This window comes from Mesocricetus auratus, unplaced genomic scaffold (genome assembly GCF_017639785.1).
Source record: "Mesocricetus auratus isolate SY011 unplaced genomic scaffold, BCM_Maur_2.0 Super-Scaffold_100044, whole genome shotgun sequence".
Taxonomy (NCBI): domain Eukaryota; kingdom Metazoa; phylum Chordata; class Mammalia; order Rodentia; family Cricetidae; genus Mesocricetus; species Mesocricetus auratus.
Window position 1 is genome coordinate 525,806 of NW_024429221.1, and position 8,247 is coordinate 534,052.

Below are 8,247 nucleotides of genomic sequence, written 5' to 3' on the forward strand. Positions count from 1 at the left end.
ACCGTGGGGGAGGCCAGGGCTGCAGGCTGGGGGCCCAAAACGTCTTATTCTAAAAATACCTGACACCTTTTCATCATAAAACACAAAGAACTTGTCCCAGTTGAAGTTAGGAGCAAAGAGTGACAACCCCCAAATAGGTATCTGGTTTGAGCAAGGATCAAAACTGGCTGAAAGTGGGTTCACTGAACGATGGTGAGGGGACACTGGGGACATAGTCTGCCCAATGCTTTGTAGTCCAGAAAGCAAGAAATGTTCACAGAACTTCCCCCGGGGAGGCGGGGAGGGCTGCTGTTCAGAACTCCCAACTGCTTTTTACTTGAGTGTGTTTCTTTCACCCATGTCCCCTAATGCCAACTTCTGCTGTTCTCCCTTCCAAGCTAGTTCAGTCATGTCCACCTTCCTGCTGACACAGTTATTCTCACCCCTCCTAGACACGGTCCCGGAGCCGAGAGCTGTCTCTGCGTGTGCCTCATCGTTGTCCAAAGCTCTCTTCCCTTCACCAGCCCCAAGATCCTCATAGCAGCTTCCTGCTGTACAAGACCAGTGCAGCATGGATATTCAGACAGCACCGTTGACCTCGGATTCACAACTGAAGGAACCCTCGGTCTCTCGGGGTGTGTTCACAGGCCGTACTTCTCTGATAGCTATTTCAAAAGCAAGTGATGGTTGTTGGAAATTCACTGAGTTACTCGTTTTAGAGAGAAAATAGTGACGTCACAGGAGCACATCAAAGCAGTGGCCCTATACATCCCAACGTGGCCATGTTCAAAGCAGTGGCCCTATACATCCCAACGTGGCCATGTTGGGCTCTGACCCTGTACAGAGAAGCTTTTCCCTTGAGAGGAGCCTTCCCGCCAGCCTGGTTCTAGAGCCCTATCAGTCCCAAATAAACACACAGGAGGCTATATTCATTATGAAGCTGTTGGCCTTGCTTGTTTCTTACTGGCTAGCTCCGACTTAAGTAATTACCCCATAATTGTTAATCTAAGTATTTCTCTTACTGGAGAATAGTTCCGGGCTTCCTACCCCATGGCGTTACATCTTGACTTCCTGTGTTTCTCCTTCCCAGAGTTCTCGTGGACTCCTAGTCCCTCCTATCTAGATTCCCTATTGGCCAGACAGTGCTTTATTGACAAATGCACAGGACTTTCCCAACACCTTCTCTTTTCTGTTTAAACAAAAAGAATGGTCTTAACTTTAGCATAGTCAAATTATATATAACAGAACAGTTATCAAGTAAGAACACAGTTACAACATTTTGTCTATTAACATTTAGCAAGATTTAAAGAAAATATCATCCATCCCATCCTTGTGAGTCCAAAGTCCTATATGTAGGCTTATCTTTTATCATAACTAAGGGAAACTATAATTATAACTATCTGTCTTCAACTCCATCAAAGACCACAGAAGGATAATATATAAACACTAGGATTGACAGAGATATCTTACTGCCTGGACAGTCACCCAAAGTTCCTCTGTAACGTTAGGGCATCCATCTTCAGCCCATAGGCCACAATGTGTCTGGAACACTTCTCAGCAAAGCAGGAAATTTCAAACTGTCCATCTGCATTAACAGTCTGTCAGTCATTTTTCTGTGTCCTGCAGAAAGTCTGGTAGACTCTTCCATGAAGCAGGAACCCTGTAAGACTGAGTTAGCAGTCACTTTTCTGTGGGTCCTGCATGTCCAGATTATACAACAACAGTCAAGCAGTACAGGCAAGAGCAATTTCTTGCCCAAATGGCTAATCTTGCCATGTTGAAAGCAAACTCCATAATGAGTCTCTTCAATGCCCATCTTCCACTCAGACATAATTGGTGCTATTTTAAATGCCATTTTCTGAAGGTCTTTGAAAGGTTTGAAGACTGTCTATCTCAAATATATTTCTGTATATCTAGAAAACATAACTTACCTAACTATAAAGTTCTGACTATTATAAGTAACTATCTATAATCTGTATTTAATTACGCCTTACATTTTAAAAGATCAGTATAAGCACAATAATTAATCAAGAGGAGAAATATACACATCACAAAATTGACCTTGAATTTGTATCAATAAATGAAAAACAATACCCATACCATAATTCCCCTTTTTACCATTAAAAAGAGATTGGCTGTGATCATTAACCAATTATAAACAATCCCATTTAAATGAAAACAAAGGTTTATAAACAAGATGGGAATTAGGACGTCGCTCATTCCAGACTGCTTCGTGCTGGAAGGGGGCGCTGTTCATACCATGGGGATCATGACAAAACTCAGAAACCTGTATAAGCCCTTATTTTCAGGGTCTGTAAACCTCCATCATCTTAGCTGTTTCAGTTGTTGGAACAACTGGTCCACTGCTTCCGGGGGTCTTGGTTTGTCAAACCACAGAAGCCTGGAAGGAATCCTCAGCTTTTCATTTTCTGTAGAAACATAAGCAAAATCTCCTTTTCCAAGTAACATATCCTTATACTTAAATTTTGAAGTCAAGGCATTTTCAAAAGATAGAAGTTAAATTAATTCAGCAGCATTTATAATCAAGTGTACTTTAGCAGCTGTTCCCTCCTGAGCAATGAAAAAACTGAAAAACACAATAGCATACAGTATCCAGACTCTCTGTGTATTTTCCATCTTTATGTGGCTTATTTATTTATCTATTATTACTTTATTTATTTTACTATTATTTATTTTTCCCTGAGACAGGGTTTCTCTTTGGAAATCCGCCTGCCTCTGCCTCTGGAGTAAATCCTACCGGCGTGCACCACCACAACACCGGCTTTTCTATTTATTTACCACTTTGCCCTTTCATTTTCTCTCTCAATCTCACGTATATTTTTAAACACACTGTAAACCTTTAGAGGTTTTGTTCATCCAAGTCTGACTTTACTGTAAATCTTTATGTTTTTGTGGCCACGTGTCTTATCTGTAAAACCGCGGCTGTTTTAAACTGCCGTTTCAAGATGGCGGGCGTAAGCGTGATTCCAGCTTACCGCCTCAGTCCATGCTGACATCCAGCAAAAGCTGCCACTTCCAGCTGTATGTACACACCTTTCAATCGTTAGCAGAGTCTCTTAAAAGAACCTTGCTGTTTTTTTTTCTTTGTATGCCGAGTCAGGAAGACTCCGGTAAGTGAGCCGCGTGAATCTCAGCTTGTCGCTAGCAAAACACCTGAGAAAAATGCTGTTATCAAAAATCTGTGCTTCTCTCCGTTCTTCTGTTTCTAAAATTCCTTTAAAGCTTTTGTCATTCTACGTGGAAATTCAATCCCGCTCTGACGCTTTTTCCTTGAGAGAAGCCTTCCCGCCAGCCTGGTTCTAGAGCCCCATCAGTCCCAAATGAACACACAGGAGGCTATATTCATTTTGAAACTGTTGGCCTTGCTTGTTTCTTACTGGCTAGCTCTGACTTAAGTAATTACCCCATAATTGTTAATCTAAGTATGTCTCTTACTGGAGAATAGTTCCGGGTTTCCTACCCCATGGTGGTTACATCTTGAATCTCCTTGTGTTTCTCTTACCCAGAGTCCTTCTGGACTCCTAGTCCCTCCTATCTAGATTCCCTATTGGTCAAACAGTGCTTTATTGACAAATGCACAGGACTTCCCCAACATGACCCGTTTCAAAACAACCTAATTACTCTAAAACAAACCCCCCAAAAGGTGATTTTTATGCTTCCTTTTGTGTGGGGGAGGCCACAGGCATTTATCTGCACTGTGTATGTGGAAACTTAAGCCTGGTGTAAGCTATTATTCTCAGTGCTCTTCTACCTTAGTCTAAGGAAGGTTGCTCAGTCAAACCCAGAGCTCATTGATTTGGCTGGTCTTGCTAGCCAGCTTGCTCAGGATGCCCTGTGGTTACTAAGGCTGGAATTACAAGCTTCCCTGGCCTGTATGTGGGCCTCTGGGAATCAGAACTCTGGTCCTCACATTTGCTGGACAAGGACTTCCACTGCTGGCTTCTCTCCCTTGCCCTCTTATTTATTTACTCTTTTTCTGAGCAAGAGTTGGGGAACTGTGTTCAGACGTGGGAAGAATAGCTTCACCATGTAGACCCTGCCAAATGTTGTCCTTCCCCTCAGCTGGATAGTAATTCCTGTTTATAAGAATACTCACTCCTTTCTTTCTCTATTAAAGCTGACAAGACACGGATATTAAAGGCGTCTTTCCCGGCTCTCTCCCATGTCTCCCCTGCTGGCCTGTGGCTTGTGTCAGATGTTCCTGAGGGTTCACATCTCTTCAGAAAATAAGCAGATAGGAGACACTTCACACACACACACACACACACACACACACACACACACACACACACACACACACTGGAGCATACCCACACGGGGCAGGGGGGGGCTTTTAAATGTAAGTTTCTTGTGTTATGAGTACCTGATTCCAAGCAGAAGTGCCATTCTCTTTATTGCTAATGAAAAGAATTTTTCCTTTCAGCACCAAGGAATCAAAAAATTGGCTAAGCCCATTTCCCCCTTGGGGTTGAGTATGCTGGCAGTATCCCAAGCATATCAGGCACCGCTCTACTGCAGGATGTGGCCTTGTGATCCTCATGAAGGATGACAGATGGACGGAGAAGCCCATGTTTATATCACTCTTCAACAACACAACCTAAATGCAACCTCCCTCTCTTTTTCCAGCTGGCATGCCACTTTCATTTTTATCTTATTTGCTTATATTTAGGGGATGAGTTCTCTGTGTGTAAACCTGTATCCCAGATGGTTGTGAGCCACCAGGTGGTTGCTGGGAATTGAAGTCGGGACTCCTGGAAGAGCCATTTCCAAGCCCCCTCTGTACACCCTGTTTTCTTATAAACTCCCCCTCTCCAGAATTTTGAAGAGAAAAATAAAGACCTAAGTGTTTCCTTTGTCCAAAGCTGTGCTCTTGGGTTGCAGAAACTGCCAGAAGATCTTGGGCTTAACATGAAAAGACAATGTGACTGCCTCGTGTCACCAGACACTGACCCTTTACTGCAGGCTTCCAGGTTATTTAGGTTCCTCTTGAGGACTTCAACTCCCTCCTCTAAGAGTCTGACCCTCAGGATGAAGTCCCGTGCCTGGCCCGCTGCTGCATGGCTCTGAAACAACAGATCTCTGCAAAGCTCTTCTCAGACTGCTGCCTGGGCTGCCCTTGTGTTCCAGAGGCAGTGAACAAAGACCTGACATTGTCTATGTTGGAAGGAAAAAAATGCTTGAGCCATTTATGCTGGAGCATAAAGAACACCTGTGGCGGGGAACCAAACACAAATCTAAGACCCCTGCCTCTCTCTGCTGCCACGCTGATAAGCCCATAAGCCCCAACTTGTTCCTGCATCTCCTTTGCCATTGTGTTCTCCCTAACCCTTCACAATGGATGAGTGTGATGACCTGATTTCTCTCCCCATCTCTGCTCTTGCTCCCCCCTTTATTCCCACCCCACTTCCAACCCAGCAGTCACATTAGTATTTTCTTACTGCAAATCTGAAAGAGAGAGAGAGAGCTCCCGGTTAATGACGCCAAGGCTCCCATGGTTCTCTGAATCATGCAGAATTCTGACCGGAATGTTAAGGCCCCTGGCCTCTCCCTGCCTCCTTAGTTTACTATGCTTCCCTTTTCCCTCCAATAGATATGCTACTAGGCTTTTTTCTTTGCACAAAGATGCCAAGCTATTCCCTGCATATGGAATATTTTCCCTCGCCAGTCTCTTGGATAACAAGCGTTGGCTTTTGGATGTAGCTTGGTGGGTGTTACCATAGGAGACTTTCAGACATGCGCAGGTCTTCCAGCTAAGCTCCTGTAGAACCTCGTACAGTTCCTGTACAATCCGTGGCTATCTATCTGATGGGTGGTTAGGGCAAGTCTGCCTTGCTCGCTGACATGCCCCTATGATACGGTATTGTACCTGGCACTAGGAAGACCCCTGACACATCTCGGGGAAAGTCATGAGTGAGCCCAGGGTGGTTGTGAGGAAGGTCCAGACTTCTCTGCCCAGTCCTCCACTTCTAAGCTACGTGGTCTTGATCTCAGTCTTCTGAGCAATAGGGCTAGGATGCAGCTCAACTGTTAGAGCGCTTGCCTGGCATACACGAGCCCCTAGGCTCCATCCCCACCACTGTATAAACTAGATGTGGTAGTGCATGACTGCAATCCCAGAATTCCAGAAGTGAAGGCAAGGGGATCAGAAGAAGTCCAACGTTATCCTCTGTTACAAAGCAAGTTCAAGGACAGCCTGGGCCCACCTCAATAAGTGAAGTGAAAGATAGTGAAAGATAGCTTTGTAGCTAAGGTTGTTGGAACCAAATGATAAGTGGAGCTTGGGATAGTCTGGAAGGTGTGGTACACTACGTGGCTATCATGTGTCATGTGTCTGTGTTTGGGTTGGTTATTCAGCCTGACTCTCAAGCTGCCTCTTAGCCTTCGTGACTTCCACTTTGAATAGGCAGGGAAATGCTGGTGCCCATGGCTTGGTTGACTCTGGCTAATAAATGTGGGGTGTGAGGGCAGGGAGCTGGTCCAAGTGAAGGGTGCTGGATGTAAAGGGAGCCAGGGTCTTTCCTACTAAATAGCACCTTTACCTCGCTTTTCCGTGGGAGCCCCTTGCCCTTGCGCTTAGGTCCCTCCCTGCCCCCAGGATGCCCCCCTTCTCTTTCTCTTCTCCCCCGGGGCCCATGAGTCATGCATTCTTTAAACCCAGCATCAGTTCCATGACATCTGCTGAGAATGGTTCTTCTAAGACCTCAATGAAGGAAGGGCCTGCAGCCTGGCAGGCCACAGGGTAAGCCACAGTAACACCAATGCACTGAATTGCCTCTCAGGGTCACTATCTGCAGATACACCGGACCCATGGCAGGCCAGATGGACAGCCACTCATTCGTTTTCTGCATAGCAGATTCCATTTGGAATAAGGGCTCTGGTGTCATAGGCTAATAAAGTCTGATTGACAGCTGGGGAGTATCTCACCTGTGGCCTGAGGTATCCTAGGCACACAGCAGCATAGGCAGAAAACATGTTCTCATGGCTGTAAAACTCAAGCATCTCATCCCTTGGTGACCACCAATTAAGAATGTCACCCCTTTCTTAATAACTTACAGTCAATTAATTAGTAACTGCAAAAAGAACTGCAGACTCCACCGCAGCTGAAGGGGACGGAATCACTCAACAATGAACACTGGGCGTGGAAATCATGGAGACTAGGAGCCGAGGACGCTGTTCGGGTGTTAAAGCGCTTGCTGAGCAGGTGCAAGGATCCGGGTTTGGATGCCCAGCACCACCCGAAATCCAAGCGGGTCTGTGGTTCACTGGTCAGCCGAGTCAAGTAAACTACCAAGTTCCAGGTTCACCGAGAGGCTCTGCCGTGAAAAAATAAATAAGGCAGGGAGCATTGAAGGAGAGATTTGATGGTAACTCCTGGCCTCTACACACCTGTGTGTGCACATGCATGAGTATAAACACACACACACACACACACTTCAGTGGACAGTGGTTAAAAGAACTTACTGCTCTTGCAAAGGACCCAAGTTCAGTTCACAGCACCCCACATCTGGGGACCACAACCACATGTAACTTCAGCTCAAGGGGATCCAACTTATCTGGCCTCAGCAGGCACTCACACCCATGTGGACACCCACACAAAGACACACAAACACATATTTTTAAATAGTAAAACTAAAATTTAAAAAAGAAACCACAGAGGCTGTTTAAAAATTCTGCCTACTGCTCTTGGATAGGTAGGATTGCATAGGAAAAATGGCAATCTTACCAAAAGCAATCTACAGATTCAGTGTAATACCCATCAAAATCGCAGCAAAATTTTTCACAAGCCTCAAAAGGACAATACTCAACTTTATATGGAAAAACAAGAAACCCAGGATAGCTAAAACAGTCCTGTACAATAAAAGAACTTCTGGAGGCATCACCATCCTTGATTTTCAAACTCTACTATAGAGCTGTAGTAATGAAAGCAGCTTGGTATTGGCATAAAAACAGACAAATGGACCAATGGAATTGAATTGAAGACCCACACACCTATGAACAGCTGATTTTTAATGAAGAAGCTAAAATTACACAATGGAGAAAAGAAAGCATCTTCAACAAATGGTGCTGGCATAACTGAAGGTTGACATGTAGAAGAATGCAGATAGATCCATATCTATTGTCATGCACAAAACTCAAGTCCACATTAAAATTCATTATTTTAGGGAATCCTACATAGATGTCAAATCTTATCATATGTAAGTATACCAATAGATAAGATATTTATAATAAGGAGATTGCCTTGTGAGA